This window comes from Coturnix japonica, chromosome 2 (assembly GCF_001577835.2).
Source record: "Coturnix japonica isolate 7356 chromosome 2, Coturnix japonica 2.1, whole genome shotgun sequence".
NCBI classification, from domain to species: Eukaryota; Metazoa; Chordata; class Aves; order Galliformes; family Phasianidae; genus Coturnix; species Coturnix japonica.
This window is the reverse complement of record NC_029517.1, coordinates 47,971,393-47,983,665: the sequence shown is the minus strand read 5'-3', so window position 1 is coordinate 47,983,665 and position 12,273 is coordinate 47,971,393. Positions and strand designations below refer to the sequence as shown.

General features: G+C 39.5%; 1 long non-coding RNA gene across 1 annotated transcript; it reads left to right on the top strand.

The window, feature by feature from the left end:
• Positions 1–1,508: 1,508 nt before the first annotated feature.
• Positions 1,509–8,878, top strand: LOC107309470. The gene is made up of 3 exons (XR_001553190.1): positions 1,509–1,568; positions 2,144–2,256; positions 7,494–8,878. It is a non-coding gene; the product is annotated as an uncharacterized LOC107309470 (long non-coding RNA).
• Positions 8,879–12,273: the final 3,395 nt, after the last annotated feature.

Below are 12,273 nucleotides of genomic sequence, written 5' to 3'. Positions count from 1 at the left end.
GATTACAACAGATATTTTACATGGGTCATAAACAGACATTCTTGAATGTAGAAGCTGTCATTTGTCTCTATTTTAGAGTGAAATGGAGCACTTCTGAGAACTTCTGTGTCATACTCTGTTTTCAGATTATTATTTTTCTGTGAGTACAGGAAAGGAGAAGTTATGCTTAAAAGAAATAATTAAATCCAGTCCTAAATTACAAGCCACTCTTTCTTCATCCTCAATTTTGATAATATGCCCCAAGCCTTTAAACACCATCATCTTCAACTCAGGTTGGTAGTAAATAAAATGAATTTGCTTACTGTAATTCCCAAGGTGACATAACATCAGAGTCTGGAGAGCTCACCGCTGCTGATGCTCATTGCTCACCTTGCTGGAAGCACAGAGCTTCCCACACCTGGCATTACAAGCACAGTTCCTAGGCAGTAGCAGCAGGGAGACAGGGAATTTGTAGGGCTTTGCATTGCCTTGTGTAAATCCTTTGAGAAAGACAGCAAAGGCTGTCAGCACTTCAGCCTGCTGTTTAAAAGGGCAAATATTGGAAAATTAGCAATGTAGCAATGTTTCTGGTTATTTACCAAAGATAGAAGAGATTCAATAAATTCATTTTATAGAGACAACAGTCAGTATAAGCTGGGTTTAAAACCATGGCCTGCTGATGAAGGGCCCTGCTCAGCAGACTAGAGCAAAGTCTGTTCAGTGAAGGCACAAATGAGTTCTGTGAAGACAGATCCTTGTTCATGAGGAGTTACTCTTCCTGTTAATGGCATAAAACTAGAAGTGGTAAGATGCAGATATAATTAAGTTTTATCTCTTGTGAACTCGAACATGGGGGGTTTCCCATAATCACGAACAGACTAGTGATCAAGGGGCATTTGTGCTGCAATTAATGCTCACCCCATATTTCTAAGGTACACCCTGGGTTTGCAGCCCAAGCCAGAGATATGATGGTTACAAGGCCTCACCCTGAAAAAGATGCCAAAACTATCACCAGCTGCATTTGCTTTTCCATTTGAAGTTTCTTGTTCTTTCAAGTTCCTTCAAGATCAATCAACTTAGATCAGCATATTTAAATAACTGCCTGCAATACTCCGTTGAAGTGTAAAATATTCTTTTGAGGCATTTTTAAGATTAGTAGGCAACTATTGTAAATGGAACTTTAAAGTCTTTGTTTGTAATAGGCTGTAGTTTCTGCAGATTTGAAATGAATGGAAATATGAAGAAATGAGCAATTATGGGATCAGCTGAAAAATTTCAGACCCCATCTAACTACTTAGTAATGCAGGAGACTTCATCAATTTCAGAGATTAATGATAAAGATATGTTTCCAAATCAACTTTATAACTAATAAATGCCTGAACTTCTGATTAACCATCTGAGGCAAGCAGCGGGTCAGTTGAGGGAGCACAGGTGAAGGTAATTCAGTTGTGCTCCTGGAAGGGGTGGAGCTTGGCTCCACCTCTCCTAGATCTTATTTAAGGGCTGACCACTGCTAAGGCAAAATCTTTCTGGAGATCACTCCTGTGTGGAGTTTTGGAGTGAGCATTGATATCAGTGAGCATCTTACTGTGAGTATTGGTTGTTTATCTTCTTTTCTGCATAACCTCTGATTATATCAACTTTGCATTTGTACAATTACAACTGTATAGTCCCCAAGTCTTAAGGAGATCTGGGAACAGAAAGTAAATGTGCAGCAATATATATTTGCCACTTGTGATAACAAATACACCCATATGAAACCCATCTAAAACTTGGATGTTAGGGGGAAGTTCTTCACTAGGAGAGTGGTTAGGCCCTGGAACAGGCTGCCCAGGGAGGTTGTGGATGCCCCGTCCTTGGAGGTGTTCAAGGCCAGGTTGGACGGGGCCCTGAGCAACCTGATCTAGTAAATGTGTATGTTTGGTGGCCCTGCCAGGCAGGGGGGTTGGAACTACATGATCCTTGAGGTCCCTTCCAACCCGGATCATTCTATGATTCTGTGAACTGTTATTTTATTAAATTACATACCAGTTTTATCAAGTACACATTTTACTTATTAATTTCTCAGTGGCGTTTTAAAGGAGTATAACAGCTATCTTGATTTTTAAAGGCTTTAAATTAATAAAAATACATAATTTCTTCATAGTTCATACTTTATTTTCAGCTGCAAGCTTGGTGCTGTAGATGGCACTGTTGGCCCAGAAAAGAAATTCTCCTTCAGCATGAAAATGTTTAGCTGATCCCCTTCATCCCCAGACTACGAGTTCAATTAATGATGTAAGTGACAATGCTTATCTAAAAAATAATTTATTATAGTTTTATGACAAACAGTGCTACACTAGGCATTTAATTAGTATTGGTTATTTAATTAGTTTTAAGTAACTATGGAGTTCCACGCATGTTTTGAAAGGTTAAAAAAAATTTTTTTAAACTTCCTAGGGTTTAAAACTTCTGGACAACCTAGACCTTCATAGAAATATCCTAATAAAAAGCAAGCAATAATTATCTCCATGAAATTGCAGGGAGAGTAGACGTAGCAGTAGTAGTAAAGAGGCTACTTGGTGTGTCTTATGTGTAGCCAGAAAATCATACCATACAACAGTAGTTCCTTAAGATGGAAGAGAGAGGGAGTAAGAGCCTTCCTCTCCCTCCATACAAAGAGTACTCTTTGCATGCTCCTCTCTCGTGCTCCAGGAAGAATAATTACTTTCTAAACATTTTGTTGTCCATTTTGTGTCCTCTTCAGCTATTTTCAGCATTGTAATCACTTCAGCATATGTATGTATAGCCTCACATTAATGAGACCCCGTTCTCTTCCAATCTTCAGGCACTGTTGTTTTTATAGCTTTGCTTTTTTGGTGTTTTTTCTACATGTTTTTCATATAGTTGATTCATAATGATGTGGGCTCCTGTGAGGCTCTAGCTTACTGCTCTGTATGTGAAATGAGATCTGAGGAAACTAAGATCCAGAGAAAAGAATGAGTTTGCATTCTGTTACCTTATTATCTAGAGTACAGCACAGGCTAAAGCAATCACATTGAAGAAAGAAAAAAACAAACAAACAACAACAACAACAAAAAACCACAAACACACAAGCAGTAAATGCATTTATGTGGATGCAACTCTTCCAAGAAGCACAATGATCAGTTAAGCTCACACGCTACACATGAAGGAAGACTATAACATATCCCCAAAGGTACAAAGTTCCTTGTTGCTTTCTGAAGGAGTTACACTTTAATGAAAAGCAGCTAACATCATTGACAGTACTTAGAAGCAAAGAAATTCAAGGGAAAAGATGTGAAGGCTTTTGCAGCTACTTCTCTGATATGCTGGAAATCTAAAAGGTCTGTACACCATAAATTGTGTGATGATGTAAGAAACACTCTATTTTAAAAGAAATGCTTGCCTTTGGCAAGCCTTACGCTCAAACTAAGTTCAAAGAACAGAGCAGCAAATTAGCCAATAAAACTGAGGCTGTCAAAGATGTAATCAGCCAAGCATATCCATGCTTCTGTACCCTGTGAGAGCATTTTTGAAAATGTCACTTTTACTCCATTTTTTAAATTATTTTTATTGTTTGTTTTTAGTCACAGAACCATTAAGGTCAGAAATAACTCTTAATTCATGTGAACCACAAAAAGAGCATTAATTATACTGGTACTCATCAAGAGGAGGATACCGGTACAAATCAAGAGGAGAGGAATCCCCTGAATTACAAATATAATTTAAGTGTGACAGCTCTGAAAAATATTTTCAAATAATATTCTGGAGAGTGACTGAAAATTGGAAATATATATATTTCCTAAATATATATAAAAAAATTCATCTTTCCTTCATAAATATCACTTTACTTTAGAGGGTCTTGTTAGGACTCTAGATGCCCTCATAGACATTAACTGCCCCATCATGAAGGACTGGAGGGGCCAAGGACAAAGCCAGATTTTTGAAGGAGCTCATAGATTTCCTTCAAGTGTAAACTCACCTGTCCCTGCTACATCGTACTCAAAACAGAAAGAGGAACAAGCGAGTGAAATTCTGGAATGTGACCTGTAAAATCATACTAGCTTTCTCCAAGATGGCTGAGTTTCTTGACACCCCCATCTCCAAGGCAGTTTTGTCTGCAGCAGTAATATACATATACCGATAACACAAGCTTCAGATTTTGTGAACTTGTTTCCACCTCTGAACCCACCCAGACTTTCCACACATCTCTAGCTTGCTTGCCCAGGGTGCTCTTCTTATAACTCAGTCAAATAAAGCTAGAAATATCTTAGAAAGGCAAGCATCATACTCCTAACCAGTTTTCTCCAAAGACAAACAGGTTTGGCTTTTCAGAGAATGCTACTGAACTATTCCACCATTTATCAGACTACTGTTCCCACTGCTTAAAACATCAAACCAACAACTGATTGCCTTGAATGCCACAATCCCTGTAAAATCATCGGGTTTTCTGAGGCTCCCTGCTGAAACCACCATCTAGATCCTCGCTAACATCAGCCCAGCTTGCATACCCCATCCCAGTACCCTGATCTTCATCCAACCCAAGCCAATCTTTGATTCTATGATCTTGCAGGAAGGCAATCACTACATTAGGAGACATGTTTTCTTTACTTCAAATTAACATGCAAGAAACTCTATTACCTCGACAGCCGATATAACTACAGACCAAAAATTATTCTTGAACTTAAGGGGGTATTACATGTTCTTCATCCAAACCATCTTACAACAAGCCATTCATCAACCACGCAGCTTTGTAAGGTGAGGATACATACTGAAGTTCCCAAGAGCACTGATAGAACTTGATGACCCTGACTTGCTCTTCTGGCCATGGCCCCAGGGCAATATTTAAGTTCAGGCTGGGAACTCTGTATAATTTCCTAAGCCACAGCTATAGTTTTCCCTAGTACTGCCTCCTGCTTTTCTTGATTAGCTGCTTGATTTCCCTGACTTATTTTCACACTCTGGTATTCAGTGAGGTGCTAGTAAAGTCAGTCTATTCTGTCCTCCTTCCTACCCTGCTGTGGGGCTGTGCTTTGTTAGTGAGACCTTTGATGGCTGTCTCTTTCCTGGGAAGTAACCTCACTCTTAATTTTGATCATGTTCTTGTTGTTCATGCTGTTGTCCCATTTTTTGTGGAGTTGTGAGTCCAGGGATTGTTCTTTCACATAGGGGTGACAGAGACAAGGTAAGAAAGCTGGTACTACAGATGAGCTCTCAGCATTGGAATTAGTCTATTGTAGATCAATTTGGATGTGAATTGAGGTTTCTAGCATCCTCCCTTTCCAAATCTGTTGCTTCACTTGCTCTGATTATGAAGCTTGTGCATCGTGTAGATGACATATGGAGTTCTAGAGGGGAGGTACTGCAACCCTTAGCTGTGGCTGTTGCCATGGTTCTCTATGCACTGTGCTTAAAAGAGACTCTGAAATGCCCCTTCCCCAGATAGCCACATAATGCCAATTCCTCATTCTTCATGCGACTCCATAATTTATGGGTCTGTAGCATTACCCAGTACCAGAAATCTGCCACTGCTTTCTCGCTTAACACAAGGCATAGTGTTTCATGGACTGGTACTGAACTGAACTGAGAACTTTGCCTATTGAGTACCAGATGATAAAAAGTTAGGTGCAATCTGCAAATACTGTGAGGTATCCCACTTGGCTGGCAGCAAAGCAATGTGAGGCTGCAGATCAGAACAGAAATGTGCTGTTCATGGGGGCATGGAGGAATTGGCTTATCATTTCACTGTAACACATATTTCTGGAAGATGTCAGTCAAAGAAAATACTGCAGTGTTGTTTTTCATTATTTCTTTAATTGGAAAAGGTTGAGATGTAGAGCTGCTCGCTCCCACACATGAAGAACAAAGACTTAAGGAAAAGGAGGGGGGCATAAAAAATGGGAAAGGCAGAAGAATGTAAAAATTGAGCTTACATCAATATTTTAAAGTATGGAAAAAGGTAGTAAAGCAAATACTAGTTTTCTTCATTACATTCCTGGTGGTTTATGACTGTTAAGTTTCAGTTAATTAACATACCTAAGCAACGATGTAATGTAAATACATTGTTAGTCTTTTAAGTAACATGTTGAAATTACAAACAAGAAAGTTGCTAATATTTATGTAGCTAAGTTTATTTTATCCAAACGGTGTACATATTTATTATACCCTTGTACCTTGAGAGCAGTGAATTCTCACATATCTACTGACTAATTCTGAGTGGCATGGGAGGATTAATTTTCTGGCAGTGGCAATCTGGAACACCAAATTTATTAGGTAATGTCAGTGCTAACATTTCTCGTACCCTTTACCCCACAATAATTAATTGCAATGCTAACTTGACCTAATAGCACAGTTGCAAATGCTAGTCGGGATATTCCACAGATTTTTCTTCCAGGACTCAAATACTTGTGGTTTTCTTCAGAATGTCCTGGAACAAACATTTGTGGCATGTCTAGACCAGCACTTAGTGCTGAATTCAGTTAACTCAAGTTAATTGGTAATCAATTAACTGGAGGTAAAATAGGACCAAAACCTCTCCCCTTGACATATTCAAATCCAGCAGGCAAAAAGAACTGAAAAAAAAAACCCAAAAACCTGCCGGCTGACTCTGCATGATCTTCTTATTTTCTGTTTAAGGTAGATTGAAAAATGTTAGCATTTGAAAGTCAGCAAGAAAAAAACCTATTTGTACAGAAGCCCTGCATCTGTCTGTGAATGCAGTGTGTGTCTGAAGAGTAATTGTCTCCACTTACTGTGATCTCCAGGGTATATAACCAAAGCTTTTGTACAACCAGTCTGCAAGTGATGAGGGGCAGCAGAGCAGCTGAGATGAGTAGTGGAGATGCAGCTGTGTGCAAATGCCTATTGTGGTGGCTGGAGCTGCATGCTGAGGGCAGCATATGGCATCGTGGTTGAAAGCCTCTTCCCCTACACAAGGTGACCGCAGCATCAGCCATCACATAGGGGGCAAGGTGGGCAGTCAGCTGACTGCTGTTGGAGTTGAATAGCTGCAAACAAGGCTCAAAGTTCTTACTGGCAATAGCTCCCAACACTTGTGCTGTCAGTGGTTATTCAGGCAAAACATCCTCCAGAACGTGAGGTCTTTGGCCATGTTCCCCTGAGAATGTTGGCTGGGTGAGAAGTGCATGTATTACAGCAGCTGCCATCACAGTCTTTTAAAATACTGCATTTCTGCCCAGGATCCAGTTGGATGTTCCTTCACAGGACCTGTAGCTTTTGTGAAAGATATACAGTGCTAGTATTCTGATCTGGAAATGACTGTACTTCAGTAGTATTTTTGTTTATGTTATGTCTGCCAAGAAACTAAATCTTTATTTCATCTCTCTAAAAATGAGGCAATCTAATCCTCTTGCTACCTATTGATCTTGTGGAAATCACTAATCTGAGGGCTGTGCTCTCATAAACTGCAGCAGTGCATTTTACATGGTATATATACAAATGTAATGTCACTGCAGAACCACTGACAGAAGGGTTTTGTTGTTTTTGTTTTTAAGATAAAACCAGCCCTTTCAACACAAGTGGAATAACCACACTGCCGTCCATCTCCTCAACAGCGCTACAGCTGCTTACACAAGGACCTACTTGTGCTGCTGCAAAGAATTTGTTTCAAAAACAGATACATGCAAACATGAATTTACATAATAATTGAATCTCTAGAATTTTCCATTTGAAATGCTACCCAATGTATTCTAATCACTAAAATCTGTTCTCCAATCACTTGGCAGGGTATAAAATCAAACCAATGTTTACAAAGAGATAAAAAGAGCTATATCCAGCATTCAGAAGAAGCTCTGTGTTTCTATATTTGAGCTATGTGCCACAGGTACAGTTTTATTCTTTGATAACCAAAACATGTTTCAGACTCTGAAAGAAGTGGGTGGAGCTCAGCCTTTGTTAGTTTTTCATTGGCAAACTTGAAGTGGGTTGTGGTATAACACAGTCATTTCTCATGCATCACCCATCTGCCAAACTTCGTGTTGTTACTTTGTTAATGCAATCATTTTTGTTTTTCTCTCTGTGTGAAGAGAGCTGGAGCTGCCTTGATGCTCATTTTTGAACCCTCTGAATCTTTCAACTACTTTCCAATCATCTGCAATAAGAGTTTCTAACAGCTAAGGCCGTCAAAGGCTGAGCTTAAGCTCCTGTAACTATATTTAGGCACTTCAGCAGGTGGCCTGAAGTATGAAAGTGCTCAGCCTGCAAGCTGCTGCTCAGCTACTTAAACACTGAAATCCACAGACCGGCTGAGAGGTCAGGCCTGGAAATACCCAGTCGTGTGCTAAGTGCCAGAATATGTTAATGGGAACATGGGATCGAGTCTTTCTTTTTAGTTTGTTTGTTGTTTTGGTTTTTTAAATTTTCTTTCCACTTTTAAATTACGAATGACTTTTCCTAGGTAATGTTTTTTTTCTTTCCATTGTCATAGAAAAGCTGTTGTCTGATATCCCTGATCAGTTCTGTCTTAACTCATGCAAAGGTCAATTCAGTTCATCAGCTAGAGCTCACATTTAATGGAGAGACAGCAGCTAATTTACCTTTCCATTTAAAAACAGATGCTAAAATTCAGTGATGATTGCTTGTTAGTTAGTGTTTCATAAGCAAAAGATAAACTATGTGCTATTCTCCGTTTGTGCAAAACAGTACTGCCATATGGAAATAGCTTGTGGACCACTGCTCAGTTTCCAGGCAGGTTCTGAAGTCTGAGCATCTACTTCACAAAACAAAACATATGATAAAAAAGGACACCTTGATCTTTCTGTGAAGGTCACATGTGGTGTGATCAATAATCCATTTGGCAATGAAATCTCTATGAAATGTTTCAGTGTTGATGGAATGTTATATTTTAGTGACTTAAATGTTCTTTATAAAACAGAAAAAAAAAAAAAAAAAAGAAAAGAAAATCTTGCAGAATTCCTGGGTGTTTGAATGCATCTGATTTTAACTGTAAAAATGTTTTGCTTGTGAATGTTACTTGTAAAATTGCTTTTTGATACATAATACAGCTGTTGAAAATTTAGTGATCTTTTGGTATGTGTAAATTTAAGTCATTGTAACTCCTAGACAAAAGCTAAATACTGCTTTATCCAAAGTTCTTAGATGTGGCCATTGCTTGGATGAGAAACTCCCTTGTTTGGTCTAGAGGCAGACTCAAATGTGGACTGATCCAGTGCACGATCGTGCTGCCCAGATTCTGAAATTTCATGAACATCTGACTTTTCCTGTAGTGAATAATTAAATAAATGAGCCTAATGTTCCCCGCCTGTGTTGATTTTGGATCATTAATTGTGTGTGCGATCCCATGACCTGTACTTCATGCTCCGCATTCACTGCACAGAGCAATCCCCTCCCCAGCACTGAGTTGCTGCTCCCCGGGAATGGGCAGCTTTGTTCTCTGCCACTGAGCAAACATGGCAGTTCTGCTGTTGGTAGTTTGACACCCCTCAGCAAGCAGGCTCAGGATTAGGCCTTCTGTTTATAAGACTAGGTTTAAAGCGAGTTTTTCTTCTCTGCTTAATCCAGATTAATGAGAGATTGGAATTTTGTGTCATTCTTTATTAACTATAAAACCCATCAGGATATATTGCTTGCTGCGTGATTTCACAGATGCTGCAATGATACTCTGATCATCAACCTGGATATAAAGATGTTATAATTGAGTGCAATGAATTCTTAAACTGTCTTAACATAATGTATCTGCTCTATAGTTTTAAAATTCAGTTGACACTTTGACTCCATTTTAAGAATTACCAGTTGCATTTAACCCACAGTATAAGAATTTGTTGGCCATAAATCATAACTACTTGTGTCAGAATAAAAATGTATATCCATACATTGATATTACTGTAGTTGTTGCTGCATTCCTCTAAGGTGAACATTAAAGCTGTTCTTTGCTTTGCTTGAGCTTTGTAACAGGGTAACCCTCACAAGAATTTCACAACCTGACAGGTGTTTTGTTTTTTTTCCTTTTGGTGTTGAATTCTGATGTCGTGGAATCTGATTGCAAATTTCTCTTGGGCATGAGGCTGAGATTGTGCTGTAAAATATGGAAGAGAATGTGTTACATTTTTAACACCATAGAGTCATATTCAAGCTTTTAATTTTCCGGTCATGCCTGAGATTGGAAGGAATATGACCACATCAAGGAAAGTACTCCAAACTGGATTTGACTACAGCCCTAAAGATGGACTAATCTGAATACCACAGAACAAAACAGTGGGTAGTGTCGCAGGTAGGAATGGCAGTATCACCACTGAGAAGAAAACAGGCTGCATATTATTAGGGCTTTATCTGCTGTACCCCCTGCCATGATTTCTGTGGGAGTGGTCCTTAACAGATTTAACTTTTGCTGTGGTGTTTATTACATAGTCAGTTCATGTTATGACAAGGACAGAAAGAAGGGAAAGATGCCTATGATATCTCAAGGACGTTTTCATCAAAGAAGATGCCCAGATTCAGCCTAGTTCAAAAAGCTAAGAAGGACAGTCAGTAATTCTGCACGCTGAACTGATGAATCCCAACAGTTTCTTATCAGACATCTGACCTGCTTTCCTCTCTGGCAATGCACTAATTCATATTATATCTGTATATGGTGCAAAGTGTCGTATTTCATTATCTGGGTAAGCCCCAGGATGGGCAGAGTGCAGCAGCATGCAGTGCTGGGGGAGTGAGGATGTAGGGGCAGCTTTCTCTGCTAATGCAGAACTGAGAACAAGCAGCTTCAACTTGGCTGAGTCTATCTGTCAAACTCATGAATGCTGCTGGGAACCAGAACTTTCTCCCTCTTTCTCTAGTTCCCAGCTGAGCTTCAGTTCTCTGTGTTTCTCTCTAACAGGAAAGCTGCCTGTTCTCCTCCTCTGCCATCTGTGCTCCATCCGTATTCTCACATGTGACTTACTGTAGCTGCAGCCTCATTAACTTTCAATGCTTGCAGCCTAACAAGACTTAAGTTAGGGGCTTGAAAGGAGATGTAGGGCAAGGTCAAGTTCTGAGTCTTGATTAAATGGTTTAGTAGGAGCTGCCCAATCTGTTTGAACATAGAAGCCTTGAGCAAAATTTTCCTTTGCTACCTCTTATCTCAGGAGAGATCTGCAGGTTATTTGCCCTGTTCCAACAATTCAGCAGTTAGAGGGGAAAAACCAAACCTAAAAGCTTTCCTACAGATAACACTGAGAAGTACCTTTGTACAGTGAAACAATGGATAGCAGAGGGCAGCATTCTAATGGAAATGACATCATTCAGTCAGGGGATGCCCACAATATTAACGGTATGAAATTTCACAAAATATGTTGTAATGTTCAATTATGTAGTGTTTCATGATGAGGATAAAATGTCTGGTGTCTTCCTAATTTAGAAAGGAAGAAACCATGTCACACTAAAGTACAGATTTTGATGCCTTCTGATTTAGGAGTTCTAGTGATAAATTTATACTGGTTATACCACAAGCTAAAGAAACAGATTCTAATTAAAAATTCTGCAACTGTATAATAACCACTGGACATTACTTTCCAACATGGAAGTGCACATGAAGTGCTCAAGTGAGTTTGATTTTGCTATCCATCTTGCTTATTAGGTGATGAGTTTTGGCATCACTGATCCTACAGGCACTGAGCCTGTGTTTAGTTCAGGGCCTGTGTACTTCACTGGGATGTAAAACCTCTTCCATTGGAAAATAAAGCTTCCATTTAAAAAAATGGCTCCAAGTTTGGACACAGAGTTTATAAAAAGCTTTCTAACAGACTCTCTGAGAAGGAAAGTCTGCCCTAGAACTGCAAGAACTGCAGTGAGTTCTTGGAGACTAGTCTGCTTGCTGGGACCAGCTGGTGCTACAGACCCATCTTAGAACACTGTTGGAGACATGAAGCCCTTTTCCATCTCTACCTTGCACAGTGCAAGGAGAGGGACAAGCAAACTCTGCAGGGTTCCTGCACATTTCTGTTTACCATTTAGTGGAAGTCCAAAAAACTAAGCTGAAAGGTAAAATTGAAAGGCAAACTTCTTAGTGGCTGGTATCAACTGGCACAAGTCCAGGGATGGAGCCTGCAAGCTCAAACCAGCAGAACAGGTTTCTGTCCTGCTGGAGTACCTGGGGATGCCTTCTTGTTTCTTCAAGGAAAGAGGAATGGGAATTTTCTGAGCTGAAAGCAAAAAATATAAGCTATGGCCTCAGCAGATTTTAAATCGGCAAAACAGAAAACAGCTCACTGGTCCAAAGGCTTCTTGTCTCATTCAACTCTCATGCAGCAGATGTTAACCAAGAATCCTAATCAGGAATTT